General features: G+C 36.7%; 1 protein-coding gene across 1 annotated transcript in view; it reads left to right on the forward strand.

Moving 5' to 3' along the window:
• The window catches only part of LOC140243760 (unconventional myosin-X-like), a 195,782-nt gene that overhangs the window by 21,276 nt on the left and 151,779 nt on the right, over positions 1-22,727 (forward strand). Inside the window, exon 2 of the mRNA XM_072323425.1 lies at positions 11,206-11,337. The gene's annotated coding sequence lies outside the window, so the exon portion shown is untranslated. The remainder of the gene's footprint in view (positions 1-11,205; positions 11,338-22,727) is intronic.

A 22,727-nucleotide genomic window follows, 5' to 3' on the forward strand; every position in this document is an offset into this window, starting at 1 on the left:
GTACTGTAATTACACTCTTTCTTCATACCTTGGAAATTACTCAATGCATAAAACTTATAAAAGGGTCCGTCAGAAGTCAAGTAAAAATTCTCAATTCCCTAAATATGTGTACGTGCACTCTTAGACAGTGTGTAGCAAACCCAGTTCAAGGAAAGTGAACATTCAAGATATTTCTGACAAACCTGTCATTTCATTATTTTGCCAGTTATGTGAAACTGTCATCACGCATTGTGAAGACATTGTACTATACACCTATTTGGAGAATCATGCATGATGGCGGAGGCATCAGTCGCCATAGCGACATTTCTAGTTTTTATATGCATCCATTTTTTTTAGGTTGGTAATTTGCTGTACTTTTGAATGTCATCTCTTTTTTACATTGAAAAATGAAATGTAGGTCTCAATTGCTACCTAGAATTACTTTGTTTATGTTGCACAGTAATATCAAAGTAAATTGCTGTTTCTGGCATTATTTGAATGGAAGTGAATACATATTACTGTAAACTTCAATATTTTGCATGATTAATTTTTCATGTTGAGTGGCCCAAAAGCATATTCGCGGGTTCTTGAATTCGCGGTGTGCAGTTGTCTCCCCATTCAAACTGTGCAAAGAAAACTGTGAAGATATTTTCGCTGGTTTTAGAATTTGCGAAATGTGAAAAAAAAATAATGTACCACGAAAATTTGTGCGTTTACGGTATTTGGGGAAAAAAAAACCCCAAAGATGATTGTGTTCTATCATGAAAGAACTCTTCGTGAAAAGACTCATGTTATTGTCCACCTCTGGCTTGTAAAGTCAGGAAACAAATATAATAGTATGTTTGCTCTTGATTTTGGGGGCACAGTAGGTGATCTCAAACTGAATTAGGCTCATTGTCACTCAGAATGATGACTCAGAAGGCTACATGCCACTGTGGGGTTATAGTTACTTTGTATAGTTTATTATAAAAAAAAAAGGGGGGAAGGGAATATCACTGAAGATGGAATGAGTTCCAATTCAGATTTCACACAAACTTCACTCAGCTTCTTCGATTACAGTTAGATTAATCCGCGAGCAAGTGTATTATTAAACAAGAGCATCACATTACATTGTTGAATAATCATCAATAATTTGATGACCAATTCAAAGATCAAGTGCATATATTCTTGGAATATTGTTAGCAGTTACTTGAGTTGTAGGCATGATATTCTGTAGATTTAAATCTGATTTCAGAGTTTTTCTTTTCTCCAGTCTATACTCATTTTGCTTATTCTATGTATTATAAACAAAATAACCCAAACATTTTTGATTTCAATTTTTTTCAACAAACCTCAATATCATCCCTGAGTTGGGAAACTTAATTTTCATGTCTGAATAATCTGTAACTCTGAAAATGGATTGTACAATGTACGTGCAAAAGCATCATTGAAGCGTGATTGCAGATGAGAAATGTTAGACGGGTGAACTGAGAGCGTATGACACAGCATATGCGCTCATGCTCAGTACAGCAGCTATTAAAAAATCCATTAGTCCCGTGCATGCGTGAGGATAGACTAGGTTTGAGAATGAAAGCACTGTCTGTTTATTCTCACAACCTAACTGCCATTCCACTCAGTCCTGTTTATTGTGAAAAGGGTGAGAGAGGTGGAGGTGGTGGGGGTGGGGGTACTTTTGGCTGTTACTGACAGTGGGTATGTATTTTCAGCAGATCTCATATCCTTCTTGACAAAGCCTACATGGGGAAATGCCTGATGGGAAGGTATATAAGGTTGGCGAGAGTCTTTGAACGAAGGCTAATGTCCATGTCACTTCCCAAAACATTCTGGTTACCAGGAAAAGGCGCTCTTTGAGATAGCTATCAGGGTGAAAATTTTTGTTTTTCATTATGTTCATACTGACCTTTCGAATAATGAAACAAGAGAACTCATAAAGGAGAGAAGTGAATGTCGAATCAAATAAAGATATACATTTTTTTTTTTGCCATTGGATGTTGATAGACATTCTGATGTTTTTATGATTGTAAAAGGAGACATAAGTTTTTGCAGTGCATTTTTGTGACTTACGTAGCAACTGGAAGCTACCAAGTGCTGCAGGCTGCATTATGGCTGATAAGGAAATGTGATGTGAACTATGTAGACTGACATTGCTGCCAGGCCTTGGGGAGGCATTTAAGTCTATATTAAAACCATAAATGTTCCATGTACCAACAACTGCTCTGAGTAATTATATCTGAATACAACCAGTGACCACCCGCAACCAACCGCATGATTATGATTAATTATTGTCAGAAAGTGGGAGCTAAAAACTAAAGTGGACTTTGAAATGAAAGGCTGGAGCATGGAATTGAAAGGATCATATAATGTAATACCACTTTCACATGCTCCATGATCATACTTTCTCTTTTTCAGATTTTATGCGAATGACATCTCCTTGACCATACTAGGCAGTGATATTAGTCAGCAAAATTTGTGAAAATGAAAACCTTGCAAAAAAAAATTGCCGTGTACTACAGCACCTATTATAATAGGTGGCATACTATGTAGGTCCACTACAGAAACTTCACCTTCAAAGAAATGCTGAAAATCCCAAACATGAATAGGGGTATGTGGGACTACATTTACTTATAGAAGCTGCTTTGCTCACATTTTCTTTTAATGAATGGTATTTAGGCCTATACAGTATATATTCATCATACAGGATGAAGACTCCGGGAATATTTATAAACTTAAATATGAATAGCTTTTTCAGATTTTAATGATGATATAACATCACAGCTTGAAGTATGAAAATGGAGTGTTTGTTCAGCTAATGAACACCGAGGATTTCCTCCCCCACATCCTGTTTAGATGTATGAGGAGTGTTAATAAACAGGATCGCTTCTAAAGCTTGACTTCCTGCTGTAGGGTGGTGAAAATGATAATTATGTGTGTGTTGTCTTGTCTGGGACGAGGGTCGTCAATTCTTTCTGTGGCTTCAATCACGCTTTATAATAGATTATCCTCGTCAAGGTATGCAGACATTAAATGTCCCCACATTGTCTACCTAATCATCAGGTGGTTATTGCCTGCATTAAGCATTGCTGATATCCCAAGACAAATAGACATGCATGTGAAAATGTGTGCGGCTCAAAAGTGGATGCTTTTGTCAGTGGTAGGGTACTTCCGGCATCGTCGATGTTGTTATCACATGTTGCATCCTGATAGCATGGTATCTTCACTGTTTGAGAATTGTTAAGGGCAATGCAATGTTAAAAGTTTATAACAGTTTTCCTGTGCTGCTTTTTCAGTGACAATTTTCCGTCAAAACAACTTCTAGCAAACTTCTCTGGCTGGCCAAGAGATAATCTATTTATTAAAGACAACTTTTATCCATCTGTTCTTATCTGAACAGCGAGATTACATTTAGTTCTTTGTGCATACTCATAGGACACAAAATATTTCTGTAAAGATAAAATCATCTATGGGGTATATGCATACACAGAGTGTGCTTTCAAATGCATGCAAGCTGTCGAATGCTCTTCCCCATCTTGTAACCCCTCGGTAAAGTGCTAGTGCCCGAAAGCGAGGGGCCAAGAGGTGGGTTAATATTCAAAGAGAACAACAGTACGATTTCCTAACGCATGGGATCATAGCACAACAACACATGTATGCAAACACCCATGCATTTGGATGTGTGTGTGTGTGTGTTTTTTTGTACATGTGAGTATAAAATCATCATTTGGATAATAACACATCTGGGTTATAGTTCAACATTAATTGATTTTGACATTCGAAGAATGTGTAATGAAAGGGGTGCATTTGCATGCGTCTTCACTGCTGCAAGACTTGCCTGCGATATCACACTGTCTTTGAAATCTAGATACAGTACATTTGCATTACAGTTCCCTCACTGGTTCACAGTAAATTGGCAGAGGGGCGTATAGATTATTTCACCTCTTGATTATTCTGCTAGTGTTACAGAATAATTCACAACAACATGGTTGGTTCCAGCTTATCAACTAGCAGTTGCAACTAGCAACCAGTGAACTAGTAATTATCTCCCCCCCCCCCACCCCCATACCAGCATCACCAACAACTGCAGCTGCAATAAGTTACCATAATTCACATTAATATGTGCCAGATCCCAGACCCTTTTAATAGGAAATACACCGTATGATGATTAAATACGTCTCTATGCTTGAGCTTGCACTTAGTGTATTTGATCGAATTGCAATCCTAATATCTGACAACACTTCCGCTGTGGAATCTGTTGAAACACTCTATTCAAGACTAGAGTTATTTGTTTTTCTGCAGTCAGGGTAATTTGATCCTTTAAAGCACTTGAAACTTTCATTTGAAGCGACCTACATTAATCCTGCACTATATCATCGTTGCCCTTCATTAAGAGCCAGAAGATTGGAACTCTTGTGATATTATAGTTGCTGGACATAGGAGCATCTCAGTCCTCACTATATTTAGTGGTGGCATATTCCTGTTTCTGCATTTGCCATAGGAAACAATGTGATGGTAAGGTGTAGGCTATACATTGTTATTAAGCCTTTCAAAGTCGAGTTACCGTTACAACGTCCGGGTAGTGTCTGGGTAAGTTTGTTTGTTTGTTTGTTTGTTTGCTTCTTTTTTAACCCAGGTTGTTAAAACTGTCCTCACAAAATGTTGCTTGGTCGTTTTCAAGGTAACTTTTGCTTTTTGCTTTTGTAATCTCCTGCTGGTTTTTTTTTTTCTGTTTTTTTTCTGTTTTTTTCTTTTTCAAGGCAAGGAATTTTGTTCTCTGGATATTCTTGCAATGTTGCTGTAGTAAGGTCTACTAAAGCAGGGCTTTAGACTCTATTTTAGCATAATATACTGACTTTCTTTATTTCAATCTGCACTTATTGCCTTTGATGGCATGAAGCAAATTGATTATTAATATGTATACAGTACATTGTTATGAAGTGTAAGACTCTTATCATAACTCACTGGAGTTGTGACTTTGTGCATCTCAATCTGCACTTTAGCACAGTGTAGTCATTGCCTTTTACACTAATTACAAAACAATTTGATTTCACACATTGTGTTATGAATGCAAAATTGGAGTTAAGACTATCTGTGCCTCAGTCTACATTATTCAGTATTTTGTGATAAAGTATAGATACTGTAAAACCAGAACTTTTCATGTACATGAAACTTTTGCATGGAGCCAAGATATTTTCAAATAAGTAAAATGCATGCAAAAGTTTTTTTTTTTGTTTTGTTTTGTTTCTTGTCTTCACAATGCAATGAATGCCAGTTACCAGCAATTCCTAAAAGTATCATGTCTTGCCATAAAGGCTGTTGGCTCCAACTCATAAAATTTTCATGCTGTGAATGTTGAACTGGTTTCACTATGAGTGCGGATTGCCTCTGACCATAGAAAACAAAGTGATGTACTTCTTTTAATTGAAATAGTCTGTTACAAGTAATAGGAATCATAATAACAATGCACATAATAATCATATATTTATGTATTGAATCCATACAATATTTTACTGATAAAACAGTCCAATTTTGACATTCTACTGGAAGAAAAAATGGCAGAAATGTCATGAGTGCAAATGTACATACTTTAATTGTACATCTGCGTATCAATCTGCAGAAGCTAAATTTTGAATGTTTGAAATATCTGAAGAGCCTTAGCAAGATTTCCATAGGTCTGCTGTGTAAGAGTAGAGTGTATGTATGTTTGTATGCAGTCAAGATCAGATTCTTGTGATCCCACACGTGTATGAAACTGTCATTTAATATCCAGTGGAAAATGATGCACATTATCAAGTGATAGTAATCAGTTTTCCAGTGGAATCATGTAACTACTTGAAGTATTGCCACCATTGCCATCTCTCCTCTTTACTATACTACTAGTATTACTATACTGCTACTAGTACTACCACTACTTTTACAACTCTAGATGGTGAATATTATCATTATTGGTGAATATTATTATTATTGTATTTGCTACTTACTAATTATTATTTATTTACTACTACTATTACTACTATTACCTCTTTAACTACCATATCTACAATATGTACTACTACTGACACTACTTCTACTACTACTTCTTCTACTACTACTACTACTACTACTACTACTACTTCTACTACTTGTACTATATTTGTTCTTATTACATTTACAAATGTATCACAGTTAATTCAAAATGCAATCTCCATCATTACTGAAGGATCGTCATGGAAAAGGTCTGCAGGAAAATGCCGCAAAATGTGTGATTCTGTGATGCTTTGCTCCCAGAAATCATTTTACAGGAGTTGGTGGAAATATTCAGCATTCCACCGACATGAATAAGAGTTTTATTAGCTGCCCTGGGCAAAGAAAAAGAGAAAAAGAGATATAGAGAAATAGAAAGGGGGGGGGGGGGAGCGTGACAGAGAGACAGGAATGGAGAAATATAGAGAGATAGATAGAGAGAAATGTAGGCCGTTTTCACACTTACTGCGAGTGCGTAGTTGGAATCGCGATTGTAATGATGCATCAATAGAATCATGATTCAAATGACGCATTTTAGCCGTGTGTATGCAAACTGGAATCGTGGAATGTGATTTGAATCGTAATTCCAGACGTGATTCAAATTGTGGCCAGGAGGTGTTTTCCAATCACCAATTTCCAGAATTATGGCGTGAAACAGTCACGTGTACGGATTGACCCCCCAGATCATATTATATTTTGGGGGGCGGAGCTTATGCTGACCTTTCAACCCCCCCAAAAAAAAACAAAACAAAACAAAACAAAACAAAACAAAACAAAAATGCATTCCTCATAAAGTTTATGCTGGTGCTGCAATCACAGTGTGTGCTACTTACCGCTTAAGAGTAAATTGATGGGAACTCGGAAAGAAGCCACACCTCCTCATCCTGGCTCTGAAATTCAAAACCACAGAATCTGCAAAGCATTCCTTGGTTGTGTATATGGATGATAATTTCTATCGTAATTGTAAGCATAATTGTAATTCAGCATTGCAATTACGTTTCTCAACTTATGAAAATGACCATATAGAGAAATAGAAAAAGACAGATATATAGTGAAATAGAAAGAGAGAGAGAGAGATGGAGGGGGAGGGGGAGGAGTGATGGCCCAGAAAGAGATAATTATATAGGAAGAGAAATAGAAAAATAAAGAAGTAAGAGATGGAGAGGTAGAGAGTGAGCGAGAAAAGGGAGATGAAAGTGAGCATGAATTACTCACATTTCTATGGAATACATGTGTATTGATATGAGATAGACGTCATAAACCCTCTCTCTCTCATTTCATTTCATTTCCTCTTCCCCGTTAACTTCCCTCCTGCCGCCAACCCTTCAGTCTAGCCGGTGGCTTTCCCCCCACAACGCTATTGAAATGATAATCACAAGTCGGGCCCAAAGTGGCGAAAGGAGCATGACCCTTTGCCAGAAATTGATGTGTTTAAAGTGCAATCACTCCATATTTTGAATTGAGTATTGATAAAAAGAGTAACACCAAACAAATCTGGGGCCCCGTTGCATAAAAGTTACAATTATGGTAACTTTGCCATCCAATGGTAACTTCCATGGACTTCTTAATTTTGATTGGCTGTTGAGTATTGTTGCCATGGTAGTTACCATTAGGTGGCAAAGTTACCATAATAGTAACTTTTATGCAACGGGCCCCTGATTGTAGTAGATATTTCATTAAAGTCTTTATTCCAAGCAGCAATAGTAGTGAGGTGATTCAATCATCATCATATCACAAGTCTCAAATTAAGATCTTTCGATTTTTTTTTCTTCACACAAGCCAAAGAAGTGTATTTTATGTCCTTCCTGTCATATTGTTGTAAAGTTTAAATGATTTGTCAGTGATTATCTGGTGTTTTTTTTTTTTCTGAATGAGGTAGGGGTTATGGATGGTGTAGTATTGACAGAATATTTTGTTAATTATAATTTGTATTTTACTGACCAGTAGAAGAGCTGTGAAGATACGACTAAATTGGAACTGACATCATTGTTTAACAAAAACACGTTTCATTCATGAAACTGTTTTCAGACGTGCATCTGCTCTTCATGAAAACTTTTATACTCTTGTGTGTACTTGACTGTTATACTCATACTTCCTAGAATCCACTTGGACTACAGATGTGGACGTTGACTTTTTCTTCAAATATTTTGCCAAATGACACATGATACCCTGAACGGACTAACCTAGTGATAGACATAAAGGAATAATGGGGAGTCTTGATTAAAGCAGAAATTATTTCCTGGAGCTATGTTGTCGTGGGGGGAGGGAGGTTATTGATCTTTCTTGGTCTCATTTTCGTTTCCATGTGGTATAAAATTAGTCTTGATTGATGTTATCTTATTCAGCCGGTGCTCTACCTTTCTTGTTACTGGAGGAAAGAGAATGGCCAGTGTAGCCTTCCATCCAGCTGTCCCAGTGAATTAAATCCTTTTTCTACACTGGGTTGTTTGAATCAACTCCTACAACTGAGAGTAAGAAAAGTATGTGTTGTTTTTCAGTTGACCTGTTGTTGCTAGACGGGGATGGTCCACAGACACCTTTGTGATTTCCTTGAATGGAAATTTACCTTTATGGTGTATCTGCGCAGTCACTGCTGGATGAGAAGACTACTACAGTGTATGATGTCACATGCGTAGAATGATAATGTGAAGAGAATTTCACAAAATGTTATTTTTTGAAAAAAAAAAATTCTTGACTTGTAACCGATGTATGTTAAGGGTAGCAATTATTCCTCGTGCTTTCTGTAAGTGGTGAGTCAAGTGCTCTTTCATGATGCTAGAAAAGTGCATTTTTGTAGAATTTTCTATATATTTTCTTTGTATTGTTGTCCACTCATACGTCATAACCTCTAGTAGTCTCCTCATCCGGCGGTTCCAACACCAAAACCTAAAAATTCATAACTTTTGCATCGACTGTCCAATTTTCCTCAAACTTTCACTGATGTGTTCTACTAATGTTGCTGCTTTCACTCAATCCACATTGCTCTTTGGGTTTGGGTTCCCTTAAATAGTGTTGCATTCACTCAATCCACATTTCTATGAAATTGAACTTGTCCTTAAACAATGATGTGCTTGCATTTTACTCTTCCAAGCACATTGGTAATTCTTGTGCATCATCAGGGATCATTTCCATCACTTCCTTGTGTAAGCACTTCAAACATGCAAGGTGTCACTTTTAATATCTTTTCCTGTTCAGCTGTTGTTTTTACCATGTGATCTTGCGAATCATATTTCCCTGACATGAAAAGAACATTCCTCGACGTTACTTTGCTTCACAAATTTATGATGTATGTAGAGCTTTCAGAAATTATGTGAGCAATGTATACCAAGATATTCACTTCATTGTGAAATGTAATGTCTCAAGTGTACAGCAATTAGCAAAAAGGAAAAAATATTTCTTTCAAAATTTCTTTCAAACTTCGAACTGCTTTAAAGATATGAAATCAAATTGGTTGTCAAATATCCTTCTCCCCAGTTGCTTTATGGTCGTGGTCCCTCCAATATAAAGATGCCCAGTAAAGCCGTGTTTGATTGTATCCAATTATACTGCAAGTACTGTTTTGTTTTTGTTTGTATGTCATGCTTTTTCTTCAATAAAAACATAAAAAAAAAGATTCCCAGTAAAATCCATTAAAATAAGATATGAAATGGCACTTAAGTGTTGAAATAGATGTTGTATAGTAGACATACTCTCTGAATCATTGTTTCATGTAATACGTGTAGTATTATGCTTCTTTAGGGTGGCAGGTTGGGGGTTCTTTCCAAAAAGAACATAAAGAAAGTATAAGGAGAATTAAAAAAAAAAATCAACCTCTTACATGAAAAGTACGAATTCCATTGACTGGGTGCTGACATATGATGAGGGTATTATTATTTCCCCTGCTTTCTGAAAGATATTAAAATCAAGCACTCTTTCATTATGCTGAGTAAGTGAAAATATGCTCTATTTCTTATGTTTCTATATTCTTGTCCATACTTGACATCATGAACTGAAGTTGTCTTCTTATCCAGCAATTTGTTTTGGTAATATTTGCTGCTGTTACTCAAATCACATTCATATTAGGGTTTTCGTTTCCGTAACTCACATTTGGAACCATTTTGAAGCCATGAAGCTACATCTTTTCTTCTTCTTCTTTTTTTTTCTTTTCATTGTGCAGATGCATGGGAGTGGTAATACATTAGGCCCGTTCACACACAAGGGAAAAAGTGCGATTTAAAAATCGATTTTCTTATCGCGATCAAAATTTCGAAATTTTTTCCAGTGTGGACAGAAAAATCTCACTAATTACCGCGATCCTTATCGCGATCCAACTCGCACTATTAGTGCAATTTTTCAGAATAATCGCGATTATTTTGCCAAGCGTCCTGTGTGTGAGCGCGATCGAGATTCGGAAATCGGTATTTTTAATCCCATCGTTCGTAGCGCGTGCGAAACTCTATTTGGACTGCGGGGTCAGTCTTCGGTCATGCAAGATTCGCGCATGCGCAGTTTGGCCACTGATCGTTCTTTCCTTGCTGCGAAGTGCGATTTTTCCCTGTGTATGAACGGTCGAAAAAAAAATCGAAATTTGGATCGCAATTGAAATTTCGATTTTCGTTGTTTGTGAACGGGCCTACTGTAGTAGAAGTTTCTGATGTTTTCACAAAGTTGTGATATCACTAGCAGTCACATGTCAGTATGCAAATTGGATGATGTAAGGATGTTGTGACCTCACAAAGAGGTTGCCACTACTGACCTACAATCAATTAAGGACTAAATGTCCTTTTTACTTGGGCAGAAAAACAACCAGAGAATTTTGTAGTCTTCATTTTGAAGCATTGTTGTGTTGTGATAAACATGCATTCCGTACATAAACATATCGTCTGATTCAGCTCATTTTGTTTTTAAACAGTAAGATCAATGTGAACATTTCTGGAGTGGAACTTTAACTTTCTTATAACTCTCTATGTGCCATGGAGTAAATCCCCTGTTGCCACATCCCCTGTGTGCCACAAGAAAGAAAATGGAATTACAGTTTCGTATGGTAAATATTTTTTCTTCGAACCTGAACTCAATTGGAGCTCCCGGATTAAAATTGGTTTCACTGCATGTTGTACTTTTATCGAGTCATTTGACCTGCTCCATTGTAAGTGTGTAGTGTTACTGTAAATTGATGTTGGCAAATGAATGACCTACTTGTGTGCTGATTTCATAGGAGACATTTTCATTTCTGTTCATTATCTCTCTCAGATGTTGGAGTGACATTGGAATGATATCCAAGCAGTGTTTGTATACCCAAATCATTGTGCGGGCAAGCGGATTATTCTAATGTGGTCGTCAAGAAGTCAAGGTCAGAGGAAACGGAACGCTTGAGCAGCTAAGGTAAGCCTTTGGATACCCGCTGTCTGTATAAAGGTTGAGTGCTGATCCTATGAATTGCAAAGGAGGCACCAGTCTCTTCGTGAGCTTCATTGAGAAGAGTTAGATCTATGCTGGCCTAATTTCAAGGCTTTTGGTTGATTTTTTCCCCTTCTCTGGAGATAAATGTTTTGTGTGTTTATATTCTGCTCCAAACACTTCAATAGTTTGTCTGAGTTTGTCACAACTTCACAATAATTTTGCTGATTTGCACTCAAAATTTTCATGTATAACCAGCTGGTATTCTCATAATTCTTCAACTTTCCTCTTTGAATTTGATCATTTGAGTAGATTGCATCATTAGATTGTTAGACTTACTTGTATTTCTGGGGATAAAAAATGAAGATAACACTGTTTTTGCTGCACAAGATTTGATTTGACTTCCCAAATACTCATGCTAGGGAAAATTATCATTGCATGATCAACTTTTATTCTTTGTGTGCCGTGTTTGCATGCCTGACTCAGTTGACCCATTGCCAACTTCACATGTTTTGCTCACGCGAACAACAGTACATGAACCTACAGATGAATTGCAGTATGCTACGGTACATATACCATATGTCACAAAAAAATTACAATGGGACCCTCCGCAATGATAACTTTAAAAAAAAATAGAGAATCAATCCAAATACAATTTTGGGGTATGAAACTGCAACTTTTTACCCACATCTTACAGAAAACCCCATCCGATTTGGTTCAGTGATCAAAGAGACATGAGAATTTTTGTAGAGCATGTCAGGAATCCCTTCCCTCTAAGTTTTGCCCATTGTGTTCACACATTAATATGCAGTTCCAAGAGCATCCAAGTGTTAAACTTGGAAGAATCAGACCTGTGACATGCTTTAAAGCAATCCACACTTCTCTGTGACCACTTAACCAAATTGAATGGGGTTTTCTGCAAATTAAAGCTAAGATGTTATATTTTAAGACCCTGAAATAGCATTCAGACAGTTACATGTACATCATATTGGCAGTTATCAATGCGAAAATCCGATTGTAATTTTTTAGGGGACATGCTGTAAAGAAAGCGTCATAGACATCCATGTAGCTGTGCCACAAAATTTACCTTACAGCAAAGCTTGCAATGTTGTATACAACTTTGTTGTTCTACATTTCTAGCATGAAATCTTCTATAAAAAGTTGCATGGCTTAAATACACGGAATATTTTTCAACAGCACTCATGCATTGCAGTCTCAAAATAATGTGGCAAAGTAGGGGTTTACATTGCAGCACACAAAGAGTCAAATTTATGAAAGTTGTGCCAGTGCACTCTAAACTACCAGTACAACTGCAATATGACCACATTTACAACAAGTGCAATTACTGTAAATTACATCGCTTTGGCTTTTTTCCCTCTTTGGCTGTAAAATGCTAACAAAAGTCATAGTTGGTCTGTTCTGCTGGGAAATTTGAAACTTGTTTTGAATGAGCTCTTTATTATCGTGCCAGGTTCTGCTCTGGCATGAGATAAAGTTGACTCTCTATCAAGGGCTTTCATATGTACCACATGTAATGAACTTGCTTTTAAATGTTTTCTACATAATATCATGAATTTACTGCTCATTGTTAATGTTTCATAAGGTATAGAGTGAGGTATATAAATTTGATTCTTCTGCCATGTAGACCTATTAAGAGCATGATGCTTTAAATTATAGAGGCCAGAGAATTTGTTCTGTTCCATGGAAAGTTGTTTGCATCCAGTAGATATACTTGATATTTTGTAACATGTGTAATCATCTCCCAGACAGTACAAGTACTGTATCATATCTTGTACCAATAATTCCCAATCGTATACCTATACATGTACAGTATGATTACTGTAAAAGTGGATTTTCGCGTGAGAAATTTTTTGCCCTTGGCCAGGTATGAATATCGCATGTTTTTAACACGTTGAGGACGGTTTGATTTTGCTACAACATGCATTTCCCATAGACACCTGCCCGAGTATACTTGGGACTTGTCCTCAACGGGCTAATGCTGCCGAATCAGGACATCAATTACTGGAACATATGGCATGCAAAAATATCTGCATAGTTTTATTTTCACGCCAGCTTCTGGCTGCGTGAAATGCACGAAAATTTCCACTTTTACAGTAGATGAAAAGAGAATAGACCAGATTGCTTTATAGAGCAAGAAGCTTTGATCTTGCTGCTTGCATTAATCTGTTTCACAATCCTTACTGTGAAGTGCACTTAATTCTAAATGCATAATGACACAGTCTTTTATCGGTGCTTTTAATTCCTTTTGGCAAGCCTGTTAAGACGGCCATGTTAAATTCTTTGGAGTGAAATCATTGCACAAGAAGTCTCTGCAAGACCAAACAGTAGAAAATCAAAAACTGGGTGTCTAACCACATATCAAACTACATTGTGAAAGGAAGATTATACGGATAGTTGTCATAATGATAATGATAATACTTGTGCCATTACTGCTACTTTTAAGAAACTCTATTAAAAAGTAATCTGAGATATTTTTCTTTAAAAGGTAAAAAGTTTTATGATTGCAACAGACCCCAAATCACCTATAAAAGGCATTATGCCCAGTAGGATGTATTTGATTTCATTTCCCATGACTGGAATCTGAAGTATATTTTTCATACTCCACACTATACAGGTTATGTGCAGTTGTACACGTACACATTCCGCAGCATAGCATTTGTGCTGATGACATGAACACGATTTATGATTACGCAAGTCAATCAGTCTAAACGATCGTATCATCAAGCAATCTTTCACAAGCATTCATCTGCATTGATTTTGCTCATACATCTACATGTACCACTAATTAGCCCTGTTTTACTGCTCCTGTAACGATACTGATATGTGTGCACTCTACAATGCAGTGGCCAATCATGTGTATTAGAAGAAATTCCTAATCTTCATACAACTTCTGGTTGATCACACAGAATGTTAAAAAGGAGAAAAATTGAATATGTTGTCTTTTCAAGGATGAGAATTAGTGCTATGGCATAATACAAATTTTACATTGAACTGACACAGTACATGTGTATAAAAGTTAACCCGTTGAGGACGGTTAGATTTTGCTACAACACGCATTTCCCATAGACACATGCCGAGTATACTCGGGACTCGTCCTCAACGGGTTAAACTGATCATCAGCTGTTTTAGGACTTAAAATATGGAAGTGCTCAAAAGCAAACCTTGTGATTGTTATTTTTGATTTGCTCTGAGGCTTGTGTGCCTCATTTCCTTCACCTAATCCAAGCCAAAAGCCTGACTACCATTTGTAATAACAATGGGATTTTGAGGAGCCCTGCAAATCTGTAGGGATGTACATCAGTACTTTTTGGAGCTGTATGTATACATACTGAGTGACCGGTGCAATGTACATTTTATCTGTATCCAACTATGGAGGTACAAAACAATCATATTTTGTACTTGCCACAGCAGTCATCATTTCTGTCTCTTTTGTTGTCAAATCATATATTATTGAGGCTAACAGAGACATTTTTGGTAAACCGTATAGTTCACTCTAAAGTGTATCAGAAAGTGATTAAAATTCATTTCTCATGAAACCGCTTCACTCTAAAGTGTATCAGAAAGTGATTATTCATTTCTCATGAAACCGTTAGGTTTTAGTTTCAATTTATAAAACATGTTTGCACTTTATGATATCATATCTGTGTGTGATCATCTGTTGAAATTCAAACCAGACCACCATGTATCATTATCAGGAAATGGCGATCGACAACGAATATCGTTTTGGTATCCGCCTTGCAAGTCTACATTGGAGCATATCATTATATTGTGTCCTTGGTACAGGCTTTGAATGAAAAGGATTAATGATGAATGATTGAGAGTAGGTTAGTCTTTGGCACAGACGCAGTGGCAATGTTTTAATTCCTGTGCTCTAAAAGATGGAAGAATGACCATGGATGTCTAGTTTGTTTTTTGTTTGTCTGTCTGTATGTATGCTGTAGATCTTACTAACATGATTTTTAAAAAGAGTTGTTTGATTTGCTTCATATTTGGTGCATAGATGCTAGTATACAAAGGTGCAGATGTGGTGATGAAATCTTCGAACAAAAATTTCCATACCGGTAGTCGTGCCACTTGACTGTAGGTATAAGGTCACTGCCCTTTTGTCATTGATAAAATATGTTGAATGTATAGTGATTTTCTCTAGAGATGTAACTTAATCTAAGAATGCCTAGTGTTTTTTGACATTATTGATGATAATAATATTATTAGTATTATTGTTGGTATTCAATCTTATGATTACATATTACATGTATGTATGAATCATGTTTTTAATATAAGTCTGGCAAAAGTAAAAACATATGAGTAGAAGCTTTTTTAAAATGTACTTTTGAAACTTGTATGTGGTCCAGCTTCAACTTCTATTCTTTTTCTTTTTCTTTTTTTCATATTGGATGTTTGCTGAGCACTGTGCCGTCTAGGCACCACAATGCAATTTGACTCGCAGAATGTATTGAAACCAGATATATCCAGACGACCATGTGTGTATCAAATTGTATTAATTTGCCAACTAGTCTCTTTGTGTGTGTGTGTGTGTGTGTGTGTGTGTGTTTAATGAAAACTTGTCAATGAAGTGAAACATAACATACGTAGATGCTTCTTTTGAATTTGATATTGCATGCCTACTACTATTTTTTCTATATCCTTGCCAGAATGTGATTTTTGGCTTCAGGCTAGGGTATTTTGTTGTCTACTTATATATTATTCATTTTGTGTGTGTGTGTGTGTGTGTGTGTGTGTGTGTGTGTGTATGTGTGCATTGGTATGATTGTAAGATCCAAGTTGGCAGTGCCACTGTACTTGTGTGTGAACATTCAGCTTGTTTTACTCTCCTACTGTGAAGAAGGAATTAGCTTTATAAGGAGATGCTTTGCTTTTTAAAATGTTGCATAAGCATGAGAAGATCTGCCAGTACTGTGTTCTTAAATATTGTAGGAATTAATGCTTTCTGTTATTTTACTGTTTATGACCAGGATAGCAGTGTTGATACATGAGTATGTGTGTAACTTGAGGGGATGAATGCTTCTTAAATCCTCTTGTGTTTGCCCTATCACATTGCCATTGTATGGCATGCTAACAGGATGCCTGTGGTCATGAATGAGTTAAAGGGATGGTATAGCTTTGGTTGTAATTGGGGGATTCAGATTTTAACTTTTTGTGAGATAATTAGAAACCACCTGTGAAATATTTAAGAGCAAACAATTCTAGGAGGAATTCAAAGTAAAACAAAGCAAAACTAATAAAAAGAGGTCCTAATAAAGTGCAGGTCCCATCTTTTATTAGGACCTCCTTGTTCTTGGATCTCAGCCATTTCAAAACCAATTTTCATCAAATTAACTTTGAATGCCTACTAGAACTGTAACATGCTCTTTCATACTTCATGGAGGTTTGTCATTGTCTCACAAAAAAGTTGGAAACCTGAATCCCCATCTCAACCAAAACTATATACATGTATAGTACCATCCCTTTAAAAACGAGTCCATACAGCTTTGGCTGCAGAATAAGAAAGTCTGGTTGTAAAGACTATTATACTGGCAAAGGGCAGTCTGCGGCAAAAAGACGGCAAAACTCAATTAGAGATGGTCACCCAAGGAGGCCGTTATATTTGATGGGGCTCTTCCTCTAGTAATGCATGTGTTGGGGGACAGTCCAATTAAGTATTCATAGCAAGCCAGGCTTTTAAAAAGTCGTTTGTGTGTGTCCATCATTTATCTTTTCAGATTTGTCATGCCAAGTAAAAAAAAATTTGTAAGAATGGCAACAAAAGTTTATAAAAAAATATGAGCTTAATTTTGTTTAGAATGAGCAAATCTTTGTGTGGTATTTGCCAAAACGAAAATAGATTAACTCATTTACACTGTATTTTCAGTGATATAGACTTTAAGATATAAAATTTGTCACGTATTTGTTCAAATATATTCAGAAATTTATGGAAATTTTTCAGTCAGATGGTATACATTGACAGCCTGTTACGACTTGGTTTTTGAGAACTGCATAGATCTCCTTTTTTTTCAGGGATATTATTGTTCAGTGTATTATGAAATGCATCATTCATGTATATAATCTATCCAGTCATTCAAATATTACATCAACATGTACATGTATTCATATTTCAAAAGTATGTTTGTCCTAAAACATTCTGAATCAAGTGTGCATTCATTCCTTTTGTAATATATTTTTCTGTTTGATTAAATCCATCGAGACAAGGAATCTGTAATATATCAAAAAAAGACTCGCTAAATTTACCTGTTGAGGACAACCTGATTTTGCTATAACGCACATTTCCCATAGACACCGACACAAGTATACTCAAGACTACAATGTAGTCTTCAATGGGTTGATTGATAAATACATGTACAATATGTAAGTTGTTCATCGAGTCAGAAGCATCCAGGAAGTATGATTTTATATTTGTTTGTGTTTTATCGTCTTCATGATTAATACGACAGTTGGCATGAAAAAGGTGTCTACACGTAGTGATTACCATCAGAGTTAATCTTGTCGGAAGGCAGGATTCTTTAATAGTGGACTGTACAGAGCTTCTTCATTTACTTGTTGAAGACGAGTCCCGAGTATACTCAGGCAGGTGTCAATGGGAAATGAGTGTTGAAGCAAAATCAGCCTGTCCTCAATGGGTTAACATGCTGAGTGTTTTGGAATGTGACATATTTGTCAAATTTAATTCCCTTTAAAGCCGAAAATGGGTCCAGACGTGGTGCATCAGAGGATTACAGGTCATGAGGGTGTCGTACTGGAGGTATTTAGTGTGAAGATGGACTAAGAGTTTCTCTTCAAACATCAACAGGAAATCTCCCATTTCCTCAAGGCAGGGCTAGATTTCATTCCGCGGCTGAATTGGGCGTCTTGCGGAAAGGAAAGGAAACCTGCGCAATTTGAAGAATTACATCAGCCCAGACAACTCCTTTGCATACATGTCTAGTTGGTCTACAAAGATCCAGGTGCCATTTCATTAAGAAGAACAAAGGAGAAGAAGAAAAAAAAAACAAAAACAAACAAAAACTCATCCTTTATGAAGGTACTGCAAGAAATTTGGGTTCTGTAAATAGAGTTATGTCTCCCAAAGCTACAGTATGTAGAATGTCAGTTGATTTGGTTTCCACTATAAAGTACTGGTGTCAATAGTTCGCCATTAAAGACAAGTTTGTAAATAAACAAATTACAAAATGTCTATTGATAACACAAGATACTGACACAAACATGGGTATGTTGGCTAACGTATTTTGAGGCAATATCATTGGTGATTTCGTTCATGTACTGGATTGCAGGAAGCTGGGTTTGTGGCCGGTAGAATGTGTGTATATTTGGCAGCTTGTGTATGTTTATGTCCTATACACATTTCCTTCATGTTAAAACTGCCATTAAAAAGCAAACATGGAAGTACATTTTGTGGACTCCCTCCTGTTTGAAAATGGGGCTGTATACAAGCTAAAGCTGTATCAATGTTGAGTGCAGTGTGATGAACAGGTTGTTTTACCTCCCTGTTTTTATTGAGGCACTCAAGTGTAGTGACATGAAACGCCACATTGTACCTGCACGTGAGCTTTTGATTATGACAACTGCCTCGAAAGCTACTGTGATGCATAAGTATAAGACTCATAGATCACTTCAGGAATTTACTTACAATATGAACTTGGCAGCTTTTGACCTCGGGAGTTGTATTTGATTACTGTAAGAGTGGAAATTTTCACGCCTTTTAATTTTGCGCAACCAGAAACCAGTGCGAAAATAAAAGCGTGCGAATACTTATGGACATCATATGTTCCACTAATAAATGTCCTGATTCCGCAGAATTAAAAACATGCAAAATTCATCCCACCCACCCGAGTGCAAAAAATTATTCGCGCAAAAATAACCACTTTTACAGTATGTCCAATCCTAAAAATGACAAGTTGTTCTTACAGTAAAAGGGATGAATGAATGAATCACGCTGAGATTAAAACATACTGTTGTCTAAGGAATTGAGATATCACTTTCATAGAACTTGCATCCTTCATGAGGAGACATGAGCTGGTGGGGGGGGGGGGGAGGGGGAGAGGGAGGAGGGTGGGAGGGAAGGAGGGGAGAGGGGGAGCAGAGCTTGAACTAGTTTCAGAAATAGGCTAATGCCTCCCTCTGGTAATCATGGATGCGGATAATGTGAGTACCAGGTCATAAGAAGACTTACTACATGACTGAGATTGGGATAGGATTATCTGCATATTTCATGGACACTTTCCACTACTTGTGTAGATAAGTCTGGTTTAAGAGCTTACAAGACTTAAAACACAATGATTCTGCAATATGTTTCCTCATCAATTATAAAGTGTACCACTCATACAACTGTACATGTACACGTTTGCAGTTGTATGTGTGGCTCGTATCACATGAGCTGTATGTGCACTTCAAGATTATTGCTAAAATATTACACCATCATAGAAGTGGTGCTTGTACAAGTGGTGCTGACTTCCCAGAGTTATATGAATGTGAATTTTTTTTTGTATTGTCTGCGTTAATATTTGGATGCAGATAATTTATTAGCCATGAATACCCGAAAAGGGCCTCAATAACAATAATGACCTGGTACGCAAAATGAAAACACGTACTTTTATAGTCTGGAAGAAGAAAATAATATCTGCCAGAATGTTTTCAGTATTTTGCCCTTTGTCTCACGCTGGTTTGATAAGAAATTTGATTCATAGCTCTCTTTTTTTGCCGCACTCAGTATAGTAGTCATCGTCTACGACATGCGAGAAATTTTGCAGAGAAGCTAGAGGCCTTTCAAATGTAGGGCTACCACGTTGACGATAATATAGTTCCCTGTGGTGCTCACACACTGACAGTCAGGTGGTAAATACACCCCTCGGCTAAGCTACATTCAGCCCGAGGTGCGTACCCTCTTGATTCGGTGTCAAGGGCATGATTCACACAATCACTGGGGGGGGGGGGGGGGGGGGAGGGGAGTGGGGGTGGTGAAGAATGATTGCGGATGGGGAATGCGTGGTCCACATATCCATATCTATTTTTAATGCAGGGAGCATTCTATTTACATCTTCTAAGTTGGTTGTGTGTGTGTGTGTGTGTGTGCGTGTGTGTGTGTGTGTGCGTGTGTGTGTGTGTGTGTGTGTGTGTGTGTGTCTTTATTTTACCAGTTGGTTAGAAGATGAGGTGTTATAACTTGCCAGAACACTGTATGTAAGACAAAGTGGAATAGGGTTACAGTTGGACTTGAATACATGTGAAGCAATTGTGCCATGAGTGATCAATCAGACAAATGTTGAACAAGCCCATCTTCAACTACTATGCACACTTTTTAATATTTTGTGCATAGGGCCTACATACAATTGTATGATCTTCTGTGATATTTTTGATAAGTTGCATATTTTTATATCTGTATTTTTTATGCTCACTATTAAATTTGTGAAAAATACATGTTACGTTGCTCAAGAATTTCCATGAATATGGTATGTTTTCAGTACTGTTATATAGTAATGTCGTAACAATGTTACGTCTTCAATGTGAAAGGCATATTTGAAGGTACATGTATGTCAGTTGGTTTGTGAAGACTTTGCATGATGGGATACCTAGATTAATCACATGTGTACGTTTTTTTTTTCATCAACAAGATCGTTTATTCTAAAACAAGACATTATATATACATTATTAACTAGACTGATAGTATTTGCTAGCCAGACTATTACATGATGAATAAATTGTATGAGGATGATTCAATATGCTGTTTGCAAATCTCTGCATTAAACATATAAGTTTAGATACATTTTGTTGAATTGTACATTATTTGATATCATTCAGTCACACCAAAGAGGTACGTGTATCATATACCTGATATGTCCTTGATCATATTATCTTATTCAGTCTTGTCCAGTACCTTTAATCTTGAACATGCAGATGAAGTGATACTCTAGGAATTGCCTACAATATTCAGAGTGTAGTCTTCACTGGGCTGAATTTAGGTCACAATCTAATGTAGGTCGTATTCTAAGTGCTGATGATATCCAATTTATCCTCATGCATTCTTGACTCGGCGAGATGCCGAATAAGGGAATTATACAATGCTCTCATCCTTTTCCCTTTCTGGGTTCCAATATCGACCACCAAACCGACCTAAAAAATGCAACATTCATGCATATTATCAGTCTGTAAACATAGAGGGCGACTCTCAATGAATCAAACATGATGTCATGTGTGTGCGTAGCCATAGTGTCTCCATTCAATTGTCATTGCTGGAATTTGAATAATTTGTGTATTACACATCGTCTGACTGTTAGACGCTTGAAAAGGTATTGAGTTTCCTGCCAGAAGGGCCTTAAGGGCAGGTAGGCGAAATATGACATCTCAAACACTTGAAAATGGGGGAATAGTTATGGTATGTAGAGTAGGCTTCAGGATGAGTAAACTTTCTCAAAGGGAAATTCCACCATTCCCCTTTCCCTGCTGAAGTCATAATCAAAGGGGGACCATCACTTTCATGTTATCTGTTAATTGTTTTAGTGATTTACCAAAAACAACAGTTTATGTAATCCATTGTTGAGTAACAATGATTGTTATATTTTCGTAGATTTAATTTTGTAATTCATCATTTTTTCCTGTTATTGAATTTGTACTGCTAGCTAGGTATAAAAATAAGATTTCCTAGAATGTTTCTTGCATATTTAGCCCAACAGATGTAGTTTTCAAATAAAAAGTGAATACTTTTCATAAGGGATTATTGCAGTTCCTTTCACGTGAAAAAAAAAAGAAATTCTGATTATCTGTTCAAACATAGATTCCACTTGAATTTATATAGTACAAGCTGAATAAAATTGCTAATTAAGTGATTCCGCCAAGATAACACAAAAAACTGGATTTCTATTTTGAAAACACTCTGAAAGCTAAAAGTATAGAAGTTCAGGCATCCCCTGATATGAATGAAATTCCTCTGAATTCTTTGAGTGTTCCCTTCCTTTTTGTCAGAAGAGAGCAGTGTAATGCTTTACAGGATATGATGAGAGTAACTCCAACCACTAAAAATCATTATCGATATGATATCAATATTGTGTGCTTTTACCCGATATGTGCATTTACTCTCTTAGAACTTTGCTGCAAGACAATTTTGTCAGGCTTTATTATGAATATTCTGTGGTGCAATACAAAACATACTGGTAAACATGTATATCATAGAATAAAAGGAGTTGCCTTTACACGATCAGAGGAAATGAAAAAAAGAAAGAAAAAAGGTAGCAATGCTCATTGTGGTTTGTATACCTAAACCACATTTCCTGAGTAAACCCTCCTGTGTTTGCCAAGTACAAGAAAGGGTTGGTTGTCTCCACTCATGAACTCCCAGATTAACCCTA

The sequence above is a fragment of the Diadema setosum genome, chromosome 20, assembly GCF_964275005.1.
Source record: "Diadema setosum chromosome 20, eeDiaSeto1, whole genome shotgun sequence".
In the NCBI taxonomy this organism is placed as follows: Eukaryota; Metazoa; Echinodermata; class Echinoidea; order Diadematoida; family Diadematidae; genus Diadema; species Diadema setosum.